Source organism: Cervus canadensis, chromosome 9 (genome assembly GCF_019320065.1).
Source record: "Cervus canadensis isolate Bull #8, Minnesota chromosome 9, ASM1932006v1, whole genome shotgun sequence".
Lineage (NCBI taxonomy): Eukaryota > Metazoa > Chordata > Mammalia > Artiodactyla > Cervidae > Cervus > Cervus canadensis.
In genome coordinates, this window is record NC_057394.1 from 63,290,729 (window position 1) to 63,314,106 (window position 23,378).

Sequence of the window (23,378 nt, forward strand, 5' to 3'; positions counted from 1 at the left end):
ACTCTGCATATAAGTTAAATAAGCAGAGTGACAATATACAGCCTTGACATATTCCTTTTCCTATTTGGAACCAGTCTGCTGTTCCATGTCCAGTTCTAACTGTTGCCTCCTGACCTGCATACAGATTTCTCAAGAGGCAGGTCAGGTGGTCTGGTATTCCCATCTCTTTCAGAATTTTCCGCAGTTTATTGTGATCCACACAGACAAAGGCATTGGCATAGTCAATAAAGCAGAAATAGATGTTTTCTGGAACTCTCTTGCTTTTTCGATGATCCATCAGATGTTGGCAATTTGATCTCTGGTTCCTCTGCCTTTTCTAAAGCCAGCTTAAACATCTGGAAGTTCATGGTTCATGTATTGCTGAAGCCTGGCTTGGAGAATTTTAAGCATTGCTTTACTAGCATGTGAGATGAGTGCAACTGTGTGGTAGTTTGAGCGTTCTTTGGCATTGCCTTTCTTAGGGATTGGAATGAAAACTGACCTTTTCCAGTCCTGTGGCCACTTCTCCTTTTTCCTGGGTCCTGGTGCACAAGGTTCTATCTGTGCCCTCCAAGAGTCTGTCTCCCCAGGCCTGTGTAAGTTCTGGCGGCTCTATGGTGGGGTTAATGGTGACCTCGTCCAAGAGTGCTTATGCCATACCCAGGTCTGCTGCACCCAAAGCCCCTACCCCTGCAGCAGTCTACGGCTGACCCCTACCTCTGTAGGAGACACTCAAACACAGTTCTGTCTCAGTCTCTGTGGAGTCTCTGGATCCTGAGGGCACAAAGTTTGAGCCCTCTGAGCATCTCTGAGCGCTTGCTCTTTGGAAGAAAAGTTATGACCAACCTAGACAGCATATTAAAAAGCAGAGACATTATGTTGCCAACAAAAATCCATCTAGTCCAAGCTATGGCTTTTCCAGTAGTCAGGTATGGATGTGACAGTTGGACTATAAAGTGAGCTGAGTGCTGAAGAACTGATGCCTTTAAACTGTGGTGTTGGAGAAGACTCATGAGAGTCCCTTGGACTGCAAGGAGATCCAACCAGTCCATCCTGAAGGAGATCAGTCCTGGGTGTTCATTGGAAGGACTGATGCTAAAGCTGAAACTCCAGTACTTTGGTCACCTGATGTGAAGAACTGACTCATTCAAAAAGACCCTGATGCTGGGAAAGATTGAAGGCGGGAGGAGAAGGGGACGGCAGAGGATGAGATGGTTGGATGGCATCACAGACTCAATGGACATGAGTTTGAGTAAACTCTGGGAGTTTGTGATGGACAGGGAGGCCTGGGGTGCTGCAGTCCATGGGGTTGCAAAGAGTTGGACACAACTGAGCGACTGAACTGAACTGAACTCTCCCTGTTGGTGATGGCTTGTTAGTTCCGTATTCCTTACCAGGACTTCCGGTGGTAAAATGACTCATGCAAATGGTTACGAGGATGCCTGGCCAGGGTGGGCCGTTTCAGTCTGTGTTCATCCCCTAACAATAGTATTACTGAAAGCTCAGCCTCTTTGTACATCAGAGCAAATCAATTCCTGGATACAGAGTTTTGGGTGAAGTAGAAAAGAACAGCTTTACTACTTTGCCAGGCAAAGGGAGACACATCAGGCTCCTACCTCAAAAAACTATGTGTCCCAACCTGGGAGGATTTGAGGATGGGTTTTATAACAGTGATTCGTAAGTGGAGCCTCTGACAAGATTAGTGTGTGAGCAAGGCTGAAGCTGAAGCTCCACTTTGGCCACCTGATACGAAGAGCCAGCTCATTGGAAAAGACCCTGATGCTGGAAAAGATTGAAGGCAGGAGGAGGAGAGGATGACAGAGGATGCAAGGGTTGGATGGCATCACTGACTCAATGGACATGAATTTGAGCAAGCTCCAGGAGATGGTGATGGACAGGGAAGCCTGTTGTGCTGCATGCAGCCCACGGGATTGCCAAGAGTTGGACATGACTGAGCGACTGAACAAGGGCTTGCACTCCCTTAATCTTGTCTTAGGTGGGGGTCTCCCAATCTTGATGAACTTCTCTAGTCCCTTTAATCTTGTCTCAGGTGGTTTCTTGGCTGCTCCTCCCCTAATTAGCAACTGTTAGAAGCTGCCCTTTGGAACTTAGGGAAAGCCATAGAGGCTGGAGTCTTGCCCACAAGAAATGGGAGATGGAAAAGCTTCAGTGCCTAGGAGCCCCACAGGGCCCTGCTCAGTTTCAATATTTATACATTATGCCTTTGCTATCTTTTCATTATTTTATACGTTGATCAAAGTAACGTCATTCTTATTTTACTAGTTTCTAATTTTTTTCTTGAACATTTTTCCCCTTTAGGATTTGAAAATTAGTAATAGAAACGATCATTCTTTCATCTTCAACTTTTAGATTGTTTACTTTTTCCCCTTTGGCTTTGTGGTATCTCCTTGATCTCTATAATCATTATTTTTTATGCACTAGATGTGTGTGGTGATTACAAAGAATGCTTTATGACACAGAGAAAGGCTCACAATATAAAGTCTCAAAAAAATAAGATAAAATAAAGCAGGACTCAAAATTGCAAGTACAGGGATTTCCTGGTTAAGAATCCGCCTTGCAATGCAGAGCAATGTGTGTTCAATCCCTAGCTGGGGAACTAAGATCTCACATGGCTGCAGAAAAACTAAGCCTGAGTGCCACAGCTAGTGAGCTTGAGCCACAAGGAAGATCCTGTGTGTAGCAACTAAGTCCCAATGTAGCCAAATAAATAAATAAAATATTAAGAAGAATTCTAAGTACAGTGGGAACCCAGATGACTATTTAAACATTTTTTGTTTTACACTATCCCAAAATATTGACAGACATCACTCTGGGTAGTGAGATTATGAATAATTGTTTTTTTTTTTTTTTTAAAGAAACGATTTCTGTGTATTTTTTATGTTTTCTGCAAAACATATATGTTTTATGTATTTATCTGAATCAGAGCCAAAAGTTGGAAGTGAAGCCAAAGGGATGATTTTGTTGAAGAGTTCCCACAGCTGCTAAGGGTTGTCCATCCACAAGAAGACTTCCCTTACAGCCCTGTCTTGAGGCACCTGTTTCTGGTTTTCTGGTGGGCAGCTGGTAGGTTTGTGTAGAGAGCATGAGTGTGGGAGCTTGTGTGTGTAGGGGGGCACCAGGGGGTGCACAGTAATCCAAGGGAGAGGTCTGACAGTCTGATTTCTCCTGGGAGGTACCAGAGCTCTCTTAGTCTATGGTTAAAAGCAGTGCTATTTAGAATAGAATGGAAATGACATCTGGATCCACATGGAAGCTATCTGGTCCAGGTCACTCTCCATCTTAGATTCATTTTCCCAAATAAGGTTATTTGAGCAAGTTCTGGTCTTTTAAATCAGATTGGTAGTGTAATATTAGATATATTTTTCAGCCTCACTTTGCTTAATTTTCCCAAACATTAAGGGCTAAATAATAATTATTTAGCAGAATATCTGCTGCTATCTCATTAAAGTGTCCTGAGGATTTAGTAATAAATGTCTCCTGTACACTTTTTTTGGCTACTTCATAGGCCACAGTAGCTCTTTATAACAAATTAAGTTGCAAAGACATATAGGTTAGAAAGAAGTGTGTGTGTGTGTGTGTGTGTGTGTGTGTGTGTGTGTGTAATATTCTTTCCTTTTTCTTTTACCTTTCCAGGCTTTATTCCATTATTCTTCCTTCTGGGAAATGAGACAGGATGACTGAAGTCCTGTCGTGTCCAAAGTTTTGTTTAATGACTGTCCCATGTGAAAATATGCAGTGTTAACTGAGAAGCATGACTGATGTGACTGTGGAGGCCCATCAGACTGACTCATTTATCAAATACTAAAGAGTTGTTTCATAGATTGGCTTTTCTAGTCATTTTTCAATAGAATTAAAGCCTGAGCAATTATAAGAAAAACAAAGAACTCTTAGGGTTGTTGTTTTTTTTTCTTGGATAGGGTCATCTAACCATTTGGGAGCCCTGACATAATAATCTGTGATTTTCCCCCCAAGCTCATGTTTGTCACACAGAGCAAAAATATGTGAATGAACATAAAACAACAACAAATTCCCACGTCAAATAAACATAAAGGAAAGACATTTTCAAGGGACTATTTTATGAGAGTTAATATATAGAGTGCAATTCTTGTCGATTGATCATATTCCATTTTATTCAGCCTCAGGCTTCTGGTGAGCTTTTGGGTTAACAGACAGAAAATGAGATGATACAATTCTGATAATATATCATTCTTGTATGAACCACCTCATCATTATGTCTAAACTGGCAATCTCTTTAGTTGAGTTGGGCACAACTTATGGCTCCATGCACCAATTACAAGGATATAAAATTAATATAATGGTTCCTCCCTGGTGGTCCAGGGGCTAAGACTCTGTGCTTCCAATGCAGGGGGCCTAGGTGCAATTCCTAGTCAGGGAACCAGATCCCACAAGTTGGAACTAAGAGTTTTCATGCCACAGCTAAAGATCCCACATGCCACAAGGAAAATCGAAGACCCAGTGCAGCCAAATACATAAATATATATTTTTTAATAAAAAATAATATAAAATTAATGGAAGATATTTCCTATGTGAGGTGGAGAAAGTAAAAAAAACGTGAAAGTGTTAGTTGCTCAGTTGTGTCTGACTCGGCAACCCCATGAACTATAGCTCACCAGGCTCCTCTGTCCATAGGATTTCCCAGGAAAGAATACTGGAGTGGGTTGCCATTTTCCTTCTCCACGGAATCTTCCCAACCCAGGGATCAAACCCTGGTCTCCTGCACTTCAGACAGATTCTCTACCTTCTGAGCCACTGGGGGTAGAGTAAGGACTGATGAAATAACAAGGTAATAGTTCGGGTCTGCAATGTGTAGCCCTTTGCATTTGTACTCATCACATCTGACGTTTCCACATTGCTAACATGTGTGCCTTTCGTGTGTGTAGTTTGAGGAGGGAGCGATGGATCTGTGCTACTGTAGGCATGGGAGGTTGCATTCTAATCACCAAGCTATGACCCAATAAAACCAGCATCTCACACAGGATCAGGACGGAGTTCTAATTCAGCCTTCTGTCTTGAATTGCTCACCCATCAACTCAGAGCTGCTGTATCTGAGCTGTTTTGAAAGTCTGGTGTGCTCACCAGAAACTGGCAGCAAGCCATTTTCTATGGAGATGTTTGTTTGGTGTTTAAAACATGCAAAACTTAGCATCTTTGGTAAAGTAGAAGAATAACAGTTTCTTATTCGTAAATAATGATACTTTTCTGGACAAAAAAAGTCAATAAAAAACCTGGTTTGAAACTAGACTTTTTTCCAGTATGAATAAGAGTTCAATTATTTTTCTCACTCAAGCTTTGGGCTTGCGTCTCTCTTTTCGGACAGTTTTGTGTCTCATTTCTTGTACAGATTTCTATTGCCTTCATGGCTTTCACAGAGAATTTAATCCTTGGCAGTGAAAAGAAAGAATCCCAGGGGGCAACTGGGGGGAGGTGGGAGGGACTAGCTAAGTTGAAGGAGTTCAATTTGAATTGAAAAATCCTTTAGTCATGCCAACGATGTGAAATCATCAAAGACACAAAGATCTTACCCAGTAAAAACAGAGGTAAACCTTGGCCTTGCAGGAAGCACATTCTCTTTTCGTTGCTCAAAATTGTGATGTCAATCTTGCAGTAGGTTATCCTTGAAAGAATATATTACTCTCACCTTTTAGAAACCCTTTGCTACTTTACAGTGTGATTATATGTGCTTCTAGAGAGCTTCGATGATTGAATACAAATTTGCACATCTTTTTCAGGTTTAAGCTAAAATTGTTTTCCGCAGTATCTACTGATTCAGGATGTGAAAATATATTCTCAGGGGATCTCACTCAGATCTTATTTTCCACATGTATTTTCACCTATCTTCTTCCTCGACTGTACCAGGTAGAGTTCTTTGGTTGCAAGCAACAGTAATTGCCTCTGGTAAATCTAAGCAAGAAAGGAATTTATTGGGATTTCCCTGGTGGTCCAGTGGTTAAGACTCCATGCTGCCAATGCAGGGGGCATGGGTTCGACCCCTAGGCAGGGAAGTTCCATATGCTGAGTAGCAAGGTCAAAAAAAAAAAAAGGAAAGAAAGAAAGAAATTTATCGGGCAAAGTCAGAAAGCTCAAAGGATTGAAGAGAGAAGACTGAAGATCCAGTGTCGGAAAGGACTGAACCAAGCAGCTCACGAGTCTCCGCAACATGAAAGTCTCAACAGCTGCATCTAGAAGCAATGATTCAGATTCCAAAGAGAGAGGGTTTGACTGGTTTAACTAGGGTCAACTCTTCTCTCCTTGGTTGGGGGAAGGCACCCCGCTTCTGAACAATCGTCCCACCAGATGGTATCCGAATGGGAGGATGTAATCACAAACGGTAAATGGAGGATGCTATTACTGAAAGAACGTGGACTGAAAGCTAAAAGAAATAAACCCAAAATAACAACAACAGCAAAAAAAACAAATGAATACCATTCCCTCCCCTTTCCATTCTACTCTTTTTCTTCTCCTTATGTATGTTTTCCTCTTTTCATTTCTCCTTTATCGTCTCTGTCTTTCTTGTCTCTTCCTTTTCCTTGCCCTTTAAAACTTGTTATCTTGGCTGCAACTTTTGCCATTGCTCTTGCTTCTTTACCAGAGACCCTAACATAAAAATTGCATCACCCCCCTAAGTGGGAAGGAAATCCAATATACATATACATGTATATGTATATATCCCCTCTTTTTCTGATTTCTTAAATGAACAATGCAAAGAAGTAGAGTTAAAAGAATGGGAAGACTAGAGATGTCTTCAAGAAACTTGGACGTATCAAGGGAACATTAAAAAGTCAGGCATGATAGAGGATAGAAACAGTAAGGACCTAACAGAAGCAGAAGAAATTAAGAAGAATACACAGAACTCTACCAAAAAAAAAAAAAAAATCTTAATGACTTGGGTAACCATGATAGTGTGGTCACTCACCTAGAGCCAGCCATCCTGGATTATGAAGTCAAATGGACCCTAGGAAGCATTACTACAAACAAAGCTAGTGGAGGTGATAGAATTCCAGCTGAGCTATTTCAAATCCTAAAAGATGATGCCATTAAAGTACTTCACTCAATATGCCAGCAAATTTGGAAAACTCAGCAGTGGCCACAGTACTAGAAAAGGTCAGTTTTCATTCCAATCCCAAAGAAGGGCAGTGCCAAAGAATGTTCAAACTACTGAACAATTGTGTTCATTTCGCATGCTAATAAGGTTATGCTCAAAATCCTTCAATCTAAGTTTCAGCAATGCATGAACCAAAAACTTCCAGGTGTACAAGCTGGGTTTAGCAAAGGCAGAAGAACCAGAGATCAAATAACCAACATTTGTTTGATCAAAGAAAAGGCAAGGAAATTGACAGTGTGAATCACAACAAACTGTGGAAAATTCTTAAAGAGATGGGAATACCAGACCACCTTACCTGTCTCCTGAAAAAGTTGTATGCAGGTCAAAAAGCAACAGAACCAGACGTGGAACAACAGACTAGCTCCAAATTGGGAAAAGATTACCTCAAGGCTGTATATTGTCACCCTGCTTATTTAACTTATATGCAGAGTACATCATGCAAAATGCCAGACTGGATGAAGCACAAGCTGGAATCAAGATTGCCAGGAGAACTATCAACAACCTCAAATATGCAGATGACACTATTCTAATGGCCGAAATTGAAGAGCAACTAAAGAGCCTCTTGAAGAGGTGAAAGAGGAGAGTGAAAAAACTGGCTTAAAACTAAGCCATCATTCAAAAAACTAAGATGATGGCATCCAGTCCCATCACTTCACAGCAAATAGAAGAAGAAAAATTGGGAGCAGTGACAGATTTTGTTTTCTTGGGCTCCAAAATCATGGTGGACGGTGACTGCAGCCATGAAATTAAAAGACTCCTTGGAAGAAAAGCTTTGACAAAACTAGATACTGTGTTAAAAAATAGAAACATCACTTTGCCAACAAAGGTCTGCACAGTCAAAGCTATGTTTTTTCCACTAGTCATGTACAGATATTGAGACCTGGACCATAAAGAAGGCTGGGTATCAAAGAATAGATGCTTTTGAATTGTGATGCTGGAGAAGACTCTTGCGAATCCCTTGGACTGCAGGAATATCAGATGAGTCAATCCTAAAGGAAGTCAGTCCTGAATTTTCAATGGAAGGACTGATGCTGATGCTCCAATGCTTTGGCCACCTGATGCGAAGAGCCACATCATTGGAAACGACCCCGATGCTGGGAAAGATTGAGGGCAAGAGAAGGGGACAACAGAGAATGAGATGATTAGATTGCCTGATGGACTCAATGAGCATGTATTTGAGCAAACTCTGAGAGATAGTGAAGGACAAGGATGCCAGGCATGCTGCAGTCCATGGGGTTGTAGAGAGTCAGACACAACGTAGTGACTGAACAACAATAACAACACCTCAAGGAGGGGAACTCTTCAGCATTTTCTGTAAAAAAAAATCTACAGCATCTGCCTTTAAAAATAAACTTCTCTTTACCTTCTGTGGAATTTGGAAGAAAGGATAAGTGCTTCTTCAAAGATCTACTTTATTATTCTTCCACAAGTTTTCTAAGATTTTTTTTAATATATGCTGATTGCAAATGTTCTCTTTGGCCTCAGTAAATGCAGTCAAAACTAAGTGGCTGCATTTTAAAGACAAACTGGTTATATATATATATATATATACACACACACACACACACACATATGTAATGTGCAACATTAAAAGATTTTTTATTTATTTGGTGTGCCAGGTCTTATTTTCAGCACATGGAATCTTTAGTCGCACATGCAGTCTCAGTTGCGGCCTGTGATTATCTACTTCCCTGATGAGGGATTGAACCCAGGCCCCCTGCATTGGGAGTGCAGAGTATTAGCCACTGGATAACCAGGCAAGTTCCCAAAATGGTTATATTTTAAATTGTCTCAATAAATGTTTCTAATTATACAAGATTATCAAATTATATGACTTAAAGGACAGTATGTAAAATTATAATTATTTTTGGCCTAATTATGAATGAATTTTGCCTCAAACTGAAAAGTAATGATCTTATTGCTTCATAACAAATAGTAAAAATAATTTTTGTCTAAGCAAATAAGCTGAAGGGAGACATGTTTTTTTATTTTACTTTATATGTGATGTTACACCTATAAAAAGTTAAGTAAGTGATATTTTCCCTCATATGATGAAATAGAATATAATGCCTATCAACCTCTTCAAGGAATCAGATTTCCCTAAGAGGCATAATAGTATGAACTGAGCTCTGAGGAAACACAGAAAAGCTTCTAAATTCAGAAACAGTCAGGAGAGTTTCTTTTTTATTGCCTCTGTCCACTTTTACTGTCTGAAGTCATTATTCCTTTTTTTTTTTTTTGTCCATTTCTGGAAAGCAGGAAAAAACAGTGCTTCCTAGTAGCCCCTTAGGGAGACTTGGTTTAATTAAAGTCTGAAAAGCATATTTGAAAATGAGAAATATTAAACCAGAAATAATTTGTGAAGTGTTTTACCCCAATCTGTGTATGACATGTAGTTGGAAAAAAAGAGGGGGGGTGGAGTAGAATAAGAAAAGTAAAGAAATTGGGAAAATATTAAACCTAGTGGTCAATTATCAACCGCAATCAGCAATAGGAGTTCCCTGGGCACCACTCAGTGGGAAAGGGTATGAGGCCTTGTTAGCCATTAGACTGTTGTTCTGGAAAATTCAAATTAAACATTCTTATAGACATTGCTATGGAAAAAGCACATGGTCATCATGTGTAATTGACTGAGTCCTGCAGGGACAGCAGCAAAACCATCATGAACAAAAAGTTTTGCACCCAAGTCATGCGCAAGACGACATTCCATGCCAGTCAAGGCAAACTTATGTCACCTGCTCCATTTCTGGAAATACCTGTTTCCTCTTATCCTCTTCTGTAGGAGAGGCTACAAACTATTTCTTTGAAATCTATATCTTGTGTTATTGTCATTTCATTTTTGTTTTCTCTTTGATTTTCTCATTGTTTTCCATTCTACACTGGAAATTAAGCCTCAGAATTAATTTATCAAGCATAATATTCATTAGTGAGATTACCACTTGAGAGCAGCCCAGTTTTTCAATATACCCATCAATCTGTTAATTGAAAAGTTGGCAACCATAGTGTTTGAAGCCATTGTAGTTTTGAATCCAAGGAAGATGTCATTATCTGATGAAATTTTGGAAGCAAAACGGGTTGCTATTACTTCCATGTTTAATCACTGGTATCCAGCGCATACTAGAGGGTCCCAGAGACTTGGTTCATGGGTACTTTTCTGGACTTGACCTTCTTGTTTTAAGAACAGTCCCATCCTGTAGTTGGCAACTTTGCCTTGGCAACATATCTTGTCCATTGTCTAAGACTCTGTTTCCATGAGATTTAGCAGGCACATATGTTTCTTTTTATTTATTTATTTTTGGCTGCACTGGATCTTCATTGCAGCATGCAGGCTCAGTAGTTATGACGCACAGGCTTAGTCACCCTATGGCATGTAGGATCTTAGTTTCCTGACCAGAGATCAAACCCATATCCCCTAGATTGAAAGGCAGATTCTTAACCACAGGAACACCAGGGAAGTCCCCATGTATGTTTAAATTAACACAGATATTAATAAGCAAGAATGTATTTAGAAATTAAGGGCAGTCATGAGTTAAAATTAAGTTTATAAGAAATTATCTAAAATAGAGATTCAGTGGTGCTCTGATTGTTCCTCAGGTGTCCTAAGCAATAGTATTTGGCTTGGAAGAGAAGGCATAGGAATGATACAGAGAAGATGAAACTAAAGTGTACATTTTGGAAGTCCTTGGCTCATCTAAATGTCTTCTACTTTATCCTTCCTTCAAGCTAAGGGAATCAGAGTTTTCAAAACCTAACCTGAGAGTTTCAGATTTTCTATTTTACATGAAAATATTCTCATCTCTCACTTCCTTACCAAAAAACCTAACACAGCTGGCAAGAAACAACCTTTCACAAATTATTTACCCTTTAAGAACAGAGAATATTCCTAGTCCATACAAATATATGCCTGATTTATCCTCATATGCCTCAGGGACATTGATAAAGTGTCAGCAAATATCAATAAAATATTGTTGGTGAAGATAATAAATGATGAAATGTTGATGAATTTGCATAAGCTTCTGGATAGTCTATCTGAATTCAACTTAGAATGATGGTTAGAAAGAAGATAATATTATGCATCTTCTTACTTTAAATCTGCAAAAGAAAGTTTCACAAAATGATTTATGCGATCATAAAATTTGAAATCTTGTGACCATTTAAAGCAATGAAGAACAATGAACAATATTCCCATATTATAATGCTGTTTATTTCCTGTATACAGCAGCAACCAAAAGTCTCTAAGAAAGTACTTAAACGTCATCAGAAATGACTTGTTGTGTTAGTGTTAGTTGCTCAGTCATGTCCGACTCATTGTGACCCCATGGACTATAGCCTGACAGGCTCCTTTGTCCTTGGGATTCTCCAGGCAAGATTACTGGAGTGGGTTGCCATTTCTTAGTGAGTCTCATAAAAACGCAATTTTCATTTCTGTTCAAGGAACAGTTCTGTCTATGACTATGAATTTGAAAATGATTGTGAAGTGGACAGAAGAGTATGATTTACTAAAGTCAAATAGCATTATTTTCATTGGCTTAATCTTTATTTTTTTTAATGAAGTCTCTCTCTCTCTAATGAAATAATTGACTCTAATATTAATAAATTAGACTAGTTTAGAAAACTAGAAGCATTCCATTTAAATTGTTTTACAGGAAAGGGAAAAGAATCTCCCTGGTTTACAAAATAAATTGCTCCTTGATTCCCTGGAAAACATGAAGCTAGAAATAGGCAGTGTCAGGGGCAGCCAGAATCGGTTTGTCACAGAAACACAAAAATCCTGGCTTATATTTCTAGTTACAGCATTGACCTGTCTCCCAAGAATCTCACCCTGCCTGACTCCCTGTCTCAATCGAATAGGGTTATTTCCACTTGTTCAGATGTAGTGGTTTAAGCTTAAGTCCTGGAAGCACCAAAACAGGAACCATGGCAACCTTGAGCAATGACAAGATTAACATGTCTCAAACAAAAATGGAGCTCCTTCTTTCAGCTTTTAGCCCCTAGAGGAAATATTTACATCTTGGGTTTCCACCCTATGAATGCAAATATCGTCCAGTTATTTACAGGGTGTAATACATTTCTCTTCCATTGTTATTTCAACCAAAATAGGTTATGGAATAGGAAAACACACAATTGCATGAGCAAGAGCAAGGAGGCAGAAACTAGTGTGGTGTGTTTCCCAAAGGATGAACACTGCAGGCCACACTTAGAATTTGCATAGAGTTTGTCTTGAAGAGTATTACAACTGGAGGCTGGAAAAGCAGATGGGAGAGATTATTCATACAAAGAGCCTTTGAATATCAGCCTGATAATGGCTAAAAAATTAGCCAAAGTTTATGCAACACACTAAGTGTAGCAATCATAGTGCTTAGACTTCACATGGGTTATTTCATTCATAGTTCACAAGCAGGGCTGTGAATCAGTAAGTTTGTACCGTTACCATGAGAATAATTGTTGTTGTTGTGTAGTCTCTAAGTCGTTTCATGTCCAGCTCTTTTGCAACCCCATGGACTATAGCCCACCAGGCTCCTCTGTCCATGGGATTTCCCAGGCAAGAATATTGGAGCAGATTGTCATTTTCTTTTCCAGGGGATCTTCCTGACCCACGGATCGAACTCCTGCTTGGCAGGTGGATTCTTTACTACAGAGCCACCTGGGAAGCCCGTGAGAACTATTACCATCCCCTTTTCACAGAATTTGGAGAACTTAGAAAACTTGCCCAAGGTTACATAGCTGGTGAGTGGCAAAACTAGTAAGGGGAATCCAGGATTCTGACTCCATAGCCAGGAGTTTGGGTTTTATGCTATTCTGGAAAATTTTTTCCTAAGTTTTTGTTTTTGTTAAAATTGTGTGTGTAGGACAAGGATCAAACTGTTCTACAAAGCTTATTATGAAAAACAATAATCTTTTCCTTGTTTCCACCATTAATTTTTTCCTCCCAGAGACAAGCCTTTTAACTTTCTGTTGTTTTTTTTTTTTAATGTATTTATCTTTAAATCTTTAAATAACCTTATTGGGATGCTATGGAAATAAATACCATTACTTGATTTTCCAGTATTGCTTATTATCTGTGTTTCTATTTATTATACAAGATAAGGGGTTAGCTCTTTCCCCACTTCTTGGCCTGCACTGCAAATATAAATCCTCTAAACAAATATGTCATTTGGTTAAACAATGTTTAATATTTACATTATTTTAACTAGGTAAATACTGTTTATAATTGAACCGAGTAGTTCTCAGTGACATGATTACTTTTACTTTCTTCAACAACCTTTTGGTTTTCCTGGATTTGATAATTTCTTGGTTTGTTTTTTATTTTATTGCTTAGTTTTCTGTCTCCAAATTGTTCCAAGAGGTGTAACTCTCCTTTTAATATGTTCAAACACGCCAAGTGCCCAATCAATTTCTTTTTTTTTTAATTTTTTAAAAAAATTTTTGCCATGCTGGGTCTTCACTGTGTCAAGTGGGCTTGTGTTATAGAGCACAGGCTCCAGAGTGCTAAGGCTCAGTCACTGCTGAGTGAGGGCTTAGTTGCCCCATGGTTGCAAAGAGTTGGACACGACCAAGCGCACACACACATATGTGGGACCTTAGTTTCCAGACCAGAGATCAAACCTGTATCCCCTGTACTGGAAGGCAGATTCTTAAACACTGAACCACCAGGGAAGTCCCGCCAATTAACTTCTTATTCTTGGAGCCATTTCTCCCAGACCTTTTGATCTTATTCAGTTTGGACTGACTACTCCCTCTGTGTTCTGAGATCTCCCCTCACCATGTCCCTGAGTATTCTTTTCCCCTCTCTCTTTCCTTACATTCCTTGATTCCTGAATTTTATTTCCTCCTCTTTATTTACTCCTTTATTTAGGAGGAATATATCCTTCACTCTTTGCTGAGAAAAAATGGTTGGGAAGTGAATTTTTGGAGAACTCTCATTTCTGGAAATATCGTCCTTGCACCCTTTAGTTTGCTAGGTTTGGTTGGGAAAAGAATGCCAGGTTATTCTTTAATACCAGAAAAATATTATTTTTCTGTTAGAGTTTTGAAGGCATTGTTCCATTGCTCTCTGCTGATGCTGTTGAGAAGTCTGAAGTCAGCCTGATTTTTGATCATGTGTATGTAATCTAGCCCTCCTTCTCACCCAGGCTTTACTCCCTGTTTTCTTCAATTTCATGATGAGGTAGCTTTATGTAGATATAGATTTAACCCCTGAGCAGAACTGGGTAAACCTTTTCAATCTGGAAACTCATGACCTTTAATGCTTGGAAACTTTTTTGAATTGTTTCTTTGATATTTTCCCCTCCTCCATTTTCTCTGTTCTCTCTGAAAACCTCATTTAGGTATCAGTTACCCCAAACTGATCTCTGTCTTTCCCTTATCTGTTTTCCATCTTTTTGTCATTTTGTTTTACTTTCTTGGAGATTTCCTTATCTTTATCTTATAAACCTCTTACCAAGTTTTTCATTTATGTTATAATTTTTGTAATTTCTAAGAGCTTCTTTTTGATCTCTGAAGTCATTTTTTTCTCCAGTAGCTTCTTTCTTGTTTCATGATTGACTTGTCTTCTGTTATCTTCCCCAAATATATTCATGATAGTTTCTAAATTTTTTCCTTCTGCCTGACTTATTTTTATTTCCACAAATGACTTTGCTCAGATGTCTACTGATTCTTGGTTGACTGTTCTTTCTTTAGCATGGGACATTTAGAAAGGGTGACTAAGAGGCCTCTTCCATAAGTGGGCCTTGTCAGTGGTGGGCTTTGGTGTTGGGCCCATCTGGATGGAAAGTTGCTTCAGGGAATGTGAGGACTGTTTCATGTGTCAATTTGCCTAGCGTATAGTGCCCAGTTGTTTGATCAAGCACTATTCTAGACATGATGTGAAGATATTTTGTAGGTGTGAGTAACATCTCACAGTTGACTTTAAAGTCATCTCAGTTGACTTTAACGGAGATTACTCTCAATCATGTGGATGGACCTCATCCAATCAGTTGAAGCCCTTAAGAGCAAAAAAACAGGTTTCCCAAGAAAAGTGATTCTCCTTCAAGATTGTAACAAAGAAATCCTGCCTTATTTTCTAGCCTGTTGACCTGCCCTATAGATGTTGGATTTTTTGGTCCCCATAATTTCGTGAGTCAATTTATTAAGAAATCTCTTAATAAATATACTATAAATAATAAAAAATAAATAAATAATAAAAATAAATAATAATCTCTTAATAAAAATAAATAAATCTCTTAATGCAAATATACCTATATCCTATTGATTCTGTGTTTCCCTGGAGATGCTTGACTGGCACAGGGAGCCCCTGTTGTCTGTATATTTAGACTTTTCCTCTTGGCTTAGTCAGATTTATTTTTAAAAAATTTTTTTTAATTTATTTTGCTGCACTGGGTCTTAGTCACAGCCTTCTTGATCTGCAGTCTTCATTGTGGCATAGGGGATCTAGTTCCCTGACCAGGGATCAAACCCAGGACCCCTGCAATGAGCAGGGAGTCTTAAGCCACTAGACCACCAGGGAGGTCCCCAGATTTCTTTAAAAAGCCTCTTGTGGTCTCTTGCCTAAAAAAGATAGCCTGGGGGGCGGGGAGGAGCCAAGATGGCATAGGAATAGGATGGGGAGACCACTTTCTCCCCTACAAATTCATTGAAAGAACATTTGAATGCTGAGCAAACTTCACAAAACAACTTCTGACCGCTAGCAGAAGACATCAGGCGCCCAGAAAAGCAGCCCATCATCTTTGAAAGAAAGTAGGACAAAATATAAAAGATAAAAAGAGAGACAAAAGAACTAGGGACGGAGACCCGTCCTGGAAAGGGAGTCATAACAGAGGAAGTTTCCAAACACCAGGAAACCCTCACACGGGTGGATCTGGGGGAAGTTTTCGAATCTCGGAGGGCAACCTAACTGGGAGGAAAAATAAATAAAACTCACAGATTACATGCCTAAAAGCAACTCCCAGCAGAAAAGTACCCCAGACTCCCGCATCCCCCACCAGCAAGTGGGGGCGGAACAGAGAGGAGTGGGCGGCATTGCTTAGGATAAGAACGGGCCTGAATGCCCTGAGGGCAATCGGAGGGAGCTAACATGAGATAGCAACTTAAACTGTGGGATAGCAAGAGAGAGAGAGAAAATTAACCGGCCGAACACACTGCCGGCCATTCGCAGAACAAAGGGACTGAGCAATTCCAGAGAAGAGCTAGCAGACTGGCCCATCCCCGCCAGAGGCAGGAGGCAGGGGGGAGGGGAAAGGGGCAAACTCGGCCCCAGAGACGGCACCCCCTACCACACTGCAAACAGGCTCCCAGTTTCTAACCAAAGACTTCCTGAGATTCTGGATGGTCGACATCCGCCGGGAGGGTCGCGGCTAGAGGGCAGCTGCCGAGAATAGACACAAGCCGCACGCACCTGACCAGCGCACGGAAACTAAGGCTGGGACCGTGGAGGGGAGAAGGCGCACCGCACCCGGGGAGAGGGCACCTGTCAAGCTCCTGGCTGCCTGAGCTGCTCGGGCAGGGAAGGCACAAAACTCAGGCCTAACCGAATCTGCGCTTTCGTGGAGTACCTGAAAACTAGAACCGCATGCAACACAGGGCCCACTCCATATAGAGCAGCCGGGAGCCTGAGCAGTGTAGACGGGGACAGCACACACCTGTGAGCGGGGCAAACCCAGTGTGGCCAGAACACGGTGAGTGCTCCCCACACACAGCGATATCTGCCTGCAGCGCCCCTCCCTCCCCGCAGCGCGACTGAACCAGCGAACGTGAACAAGAGACCACCTCCGCCCGCCTGTGTCAGGGCAGAAATTAGACACTGAAGAGACCGGCAAACAGAAGCCAAATAAACAAAGGGAACCGCTTCAGAAGTGACCCATGCAACAGACTAAAATCCCTGTAGGTAACACCGACTACAACGGAAGGGGCCTATAGATATCGAGAAGTGTAAACTGGAATGAGGAGATATCTGAAACTGAACCGAACCCACACTGACTGCAACACCTCCAGAGAAATTCCTAGATATATTTTTACTTTTATTTTTTTAATTAAAAAAAATTGTTTTTCTTTTCTTTTCTTTTTTTTATTTTTTCTCTTTTACTTTCTTTTAAAATTCCCTATTACTCCCCCATTACTCCTTAACTTTCATTTTCATATATTTTTACTATTTTTTTTAATTAGGAAAAAAATTTTTTTTCCTGTTTTATTTTTTTCTCTTATTTTCTTTTAAAGTCCTCTATTACTCCTCTATTACTCCTTAATTTTCATTTTCATTTCACTAGAACCTTGCAAAAAAAAAAAGGAGAAGCCATATTTTTAAAACTGAACTTCATATATACTTCTAAAATTTTTTGTGTTTTTGTTTTTAATATTGTATTTTAAGAGTCTAACCTCTACTCTAGATTTTTAATCTTTGTTTTTCAGTATTTGATATCAATTTTGGACATTTAAGAATCCAATATTCAGTACCCATTTTTACTCAGGAGTGTGTTGATTACTCTCTCCCACTTTTGACTCTCCGTTTTCTACCTCAGAACACCTCTATTTCCTCCCTTCCCCTTCTCTTCCCAATCCAATTCTGTGAATCTCTGTGGGTGTCTGGGCTACAGAGAACACTTTGGGAACAAAGAACTGCATAGATCTCTGTCTCTCCTCTTGAGTCCCCCTTTTCCTCCTCCTGCTCATCTCTATCTCCTTCCTCCCTCTCCTCTTCTTCATGTAACTCTGTGAACCTCCCTGGGTGTCCCTCACGGTGGAAAATCTTTTCACCATTAACCTAGAAGTTTTATTATCAGTGCTGTATAGTTGGAGAAGTCTTGAGACTACTGGAAGAATAAAACTGAAATCCAAAGGCAGGAGACTTAAGCCCAAAACCTGTGAACACCAGAAAACTCCTGACTACACGGAACATTAAGTAATAAGAGACCATCCAAAAGCCTCCATGCCTACACTGAAACCAACCACCACCAAAGAACCAATAAGTTCCAGAGCAAGACATACCATGCAAATTCTCCAGCAACACAGGAACATAGTCGCGAGCGTCAACATACAGGCGGCCCAAAGTCACACCTAACACATAGACCCCTCTCAAAACTCATTACTGGACACTCCATTGCACTCCAGAGAGAAGAAATCCATTTCCACGCACCAGAGCACCAACGCAAGCTTCCCTAACCAGGAAACCTTGACAAGCCAATCGTCCAACCCCACCCACTGGGTGAAACCTCCACATTAAAAAGGAACCACAGACCACCAGAATATAGAAAGCCCACTCCAGACACAGCAGTCTAAACAAGATGAAATGGCAGAGAAATACCCAACAGGTAAAGGAACATGAAAAATGTCCACCAAGTCAAACAAAAGAAGAGGAGATAGGGAATCTACCTGAAAAAGAATTTAGAATAATGATAATAAAAATGATCCAAAATCTTGAAAACAAAATGGAATTACAGAAAAATAACCTGCAGACAAAGATTGAGAAGATGCAAGAAATGTTTAATAAGGACCTAGAAGAAATAAAAAAGAGTCAATTAAAAATGAATAATGCAATAAATGAGATAAAAAACTCTCTGGAGGGAACCAAGAGTAGAATAACGGAGACAGAAGATAGGATAAGTGAGATAGAAGATAAAATGGTGGAAATAAATGAAGCACAGAGGAAAAAAGAATCAAAAGAAATGAGGACAACCTCAGGGACTTCTGGGACAATATGAAACACCCCAACATTCGAATCATAGGAGTCCCAGAAGAAGAAGACAAAAAGAAAGGCCATGAGAAAATACTTGAGAAGATAATAGCTGAAAACTTCCCTAAAATGGGGAAGGAAATAGCCACCCAAGTCCAAGAAACCCAGAGAGTCCCAAACAGGATAAACCCTAGGCGAAACACCCCACGACACATATTAATCAAATTAACAAAGATCAAACACAAAGAACAAATATTAAAAGCAGCAAGGGAAAAACAACAAATAACACACGAAGGGATTCCCATAAGGATAACAGCTGATCTATCAATAGAAACCCTCCAGGCCAGAAGGGAATGGCAGGACATACTTCAAGTAATGAAAGAGAATAACCTACAACCTAGATTACTGTACCCAGCAAGGATCTCATTCAGATATGAAGGAGAATTCAAAAGCTTTACAGACAAGCAAAAGCTGAGAGAATTCAGCACCACCAAACCAGCTCTTCAACAAATGCTAAAGGATCTTCTCTAGACAGGAAACACAGAAAGGTTGTATAAATGCAAATCCAAAACAACAAAGTAAATGGCAACGAGACCATACCTATCAATAATTACCTTAAATGTAAATGGGTTGAATGCCCCAACCAAAAGACAAAGACTGGCTGAATGGATACAAAAACAAGACCCCTATATATGCTGTCTACAAGAGACCCACCTCAAAGCAAGGGACACATATAGACTAAAAGTGAAGGGCTGGAAAAAATATTTCACGCAAACGGAGTCAAAAGAAAGCAGGAGTTGCAATACTCATATCAGATAAAATAGACTTTAAAATAAAGGCTGTGAAAAGAGACAAAGAAAGACACTACATAATGATCAAAGGATCAATCCAAGAAGAAGATATAACAATTATAAATATATAGGCACCCAACATAGGAGCACCACAATATGTAAGGCAAATGCTAACGAGTATGAAAGAGGAAATTAATAGTAACACAATAATAGTGGGAGACTTTAATACCCCACTCACAACTATGGATAGATCAACTAAACAGAAAATTAACAAGGAAACACAAACTTTAAATGACACGATGGACCAGCTAGATCTAATTGATATCTATAGGACATTTCACCCCAAAACAATCAACTTCACCTTTTTCTCAAGTGCACATGGAACCTTCTCCAGAATAGATCACATCTTGGGCCATAAATCTAGCCTTGGTAAATTCAAAAAAATTGAAATCATTCCAGTCATCTTTTCTGACCGCAGTGCAGTAAGATTAGATCTCAATTACAGGAAAAAAATTGGAGGCTAAATAACACGCTTCTGAATAACCAACAAATCATAGAAGAAATCGAAAAAGAAATCAAAATATGCATAGAAATGAATGAAAATGAAAACACAACAACCCAAAACCTATGGGACACTGTAAAAGCAGTGCTAAGGGGAAGGGTCATAGCATTACAGGCTTACCTCAAGAAACAAGAAAAAAGTCAAATAAATAACCTAACACTACACCTAAAGAAACTAGAGAAGGAAGAAATGAAGAACCCCAGGGTTAGTAGAAGGAAAGAAATCTTAAAAATTAGGGCAGAAATAAATGCAAAAGAAACTAAAGAGACCATAGCAAAAATCAACAAAGCTGAAAGCTGGTTTTTTGAAAAAATAAACAAAATTGACAAACCGTTAGCAAGACTCATTAAGAAACAAAGGGAGAAGAACCAAATTAACAAACTTAGAAATGAAAATGGAGAGATCACGACAGACAACACTGAAATACAAAGGATCATAAGAGACTACTACCAGCAGCTCTATGCCAATAAAATGGACAACTTGGAAGAAATGGATAAATTCTTAGAAAAGTATAACTTTCCAAAACTGAACCAGAAAGAAATAGAAGATCTAACAGACCCATCACAAGCAAGGAAATCTAAACTGTGATCAGAAATCTTCCAGGAAACAAAAGCCCAGGACCAGATGGCTTCACAGCTGAATTCTACCAAAAATTTAGAGAAGAGCTAACACCTATCTTACTCAAACTCCTCCAGAAAATTGCAGAAGAAGGTAAACTTCCAAACTCATTCCATGAGGCCACCATCACCCTAATTCCAAAACCAGACAAAGAAGCCACAAAAAAAGAAAACTACGGGCCAATATTACTGATGAACATAGATGCAAAAATCCTTAACAAAATTCTAACAAACAGAATCCAACAACATATTAAAAAAATCATACATCATGACCAAGTGGGCTTTATCCCAGGAATGCAAGGATTCTTTAATATCCACAAGTCAATCAATGTAATACACCACATTAACAAATTGAAAGATAAAAACCATATGATTATCTCAATAGATGCAGAAAAAGCCTTTGACAAAATTCAACATCCATTTATGATTAAAACTCTCCAGAAAGCAGGAATAGAAGGAACATACCTCAACATAATAAAAGCTATATATGACAAACCCACAGCAAGCATCACCCTCAATGGTGAAAAATTGAAAGCATTTCCCCTGAAATCAGGAACAAGACAAGGGTGCCCACTCTCACCACTACTATTCAACATAGTGTTGGAAGTTTTGGCCACAGCAATCAGAGCAGAAAAAGAAGTAAAAAGAATCCAGATAGGAAAAGAAGAAGTGAAACTCTCGCTGTTTGCAGATGACATGATCCTCTACATAGAAAACCCTAAAGACTCCACCAGAAAATTACTAGAGCTAATCAACGAATATAGGAAAGTTGCAGGATATAAAATTAACACACAGAAATCCCTTGCATTCCTATACACTAGCAATGAGAAAACAGAAAGAGAAATTAAGGAAACAATACCATTCACCATTGCAACAAAAAGAATAAAATACTTAGGAGTATATCTACCTAAAGAAACAAAAGACCTATACATAGAAAACTATAAAACACTGATGAAAGAAATCAAAGAGGACACAAACAGATGGAGAAATATACCAGTGTTCATGGATTGGAAGAATCAATATTGTCAAAATGGCTATACTACCCAAAGCAATCTATAGATTCAATGCAATCCCTATCAAGCTACCAACGGTATTTTTCACAGAACTAGAACAAATAATTTCACAATTTGTATGGAAATACAAAAAACCTCAAATAGCCAAAGTAATCTTGAGAAAGAAGAATGGAACTGGAGGAATCAACCTGCCTGACTTCAGACTCTACTACAAAGCCACAGTCATCAAGACAGTATGGTACTGGCACAAAGACAGAAATATAGATCAATGGAACAGAATAGAAAGCCCAGAGATAAATCCACGAACCCATGGACACCTTATCTTTGACAAAGGAGGCAAGGATATACAATGGAAAAAAGACAACCTCTTTAACAAGTGGTGCTGGGAAAACTGGTCAACCACTTGTAAAAGAATGAAACTAGAACACTTTCTAACACCATACACAAAAATAAACTCAAAATGGATTAAAGATCTAAATGTAAGACCAGAAACTATAAAACTCCTAGAGGAGAACATAGGCAAAATACTCTCTGACATAAATCACAGCAGGGTCCTCTATGACCCACCTCCCAGAACATTGGAAATAAAAGCAAAAATAAACAAATAGGACCTAATTAAGCTTAAAAGCTTTTGCATAACAAAGGAAACTATAAGCAAGGTGAAAAGACAGCCCTCAGATTGGGAGAGAATAATAGCAAATTAAGCAACAAAGGATTAATCTCAAAAATATACAAGCAACTCCTGAAGCTCAATTCCAGAAAAATAAATGACCCAATCAAAAAATGGGCCAAAGAACTAAACAGACATTTCTCCAAAGAAGACATACAGATGGCTAACAAACACATGAAAGATGCTCAACATCACTCATTATCAGAGAAATGCAAATCAAAACCACAATGAGGTACCATTACACGCCAGTCAGGATGGCTGCTATCCAAAAGTCTACAAGCAATAAATGCTGGAGAGGGTGTGGAGAAAAGGGAACCCTCTTACACTGTTGGTGGGAATGCAAACTAGTACAGCCGCTGTGGAGAACAGTGTGGAGATTTCTTAAAAAACTGGAAATAGAACTGCCATATGACCCAGCAATCCCACTTCTGGGCATACACACCTAGGAAACCAGATCTGAAAGAGACACGTGCACCCCAATGTTCATCGCAGCACTGTTTATAATAGCCAGGACATGGAAGCAACCTAGATGCCCATCAGCAGATGAATGGATAAGGAAGCTGTGGTACATATACACCATGGAATATTACTCAGCCATTAAAAAGAATTCATTTGTATCAGTTTTAATGAGATGGATGAAACTGGAGCCCAATATAGAAAGTGAAGTAAGCCAGAAAGATAAAGACCAATACAGTATACTAACGCATATATATGGAATTTAGAAAGATGGTAACGATAACCCTATATGCAAAACAGAAAAAGAGGCACAGATGTACAGAACAGAATTTTCGACTCTGTGGGAGAAGGCGAGGGTGGGATGTTTCGAGAGAACAGCATTGAAACATGTATACTATCTATGGTGAAACAGATCACCAGCCCAGGCTGGATGCATGAGACAAGTGCTCAGGGCTGGTGCACTGGGAAGACCCAGAGGAAT

The 23,378-nt window shown here is 39.4% G+C and overlaps 1 long non-coding RNA gene across 1 annotated transcript in view; it reads left to right on the forward strand.

Moving 5' to 3' along the window:
• The first annotated feature begins 12,707 nt into the window (after positions 1 to 12,707).
• The window catches only part of LOC122447455, a 27,389-nt gene continuing 16,718 nt past the window's right edge, over positions 12,708 to 23,378 (forward strand). Inside the window, exon 1 of the long non-coding RNA XR_006271240.1 lies at positions 12,708 to 12,850. This is a non-coding gene — a long non-coding RNA (uncharacterized LOC122447455). The remainder of the gene's footprint in view (positions 12,851 to 23,378) is intronic.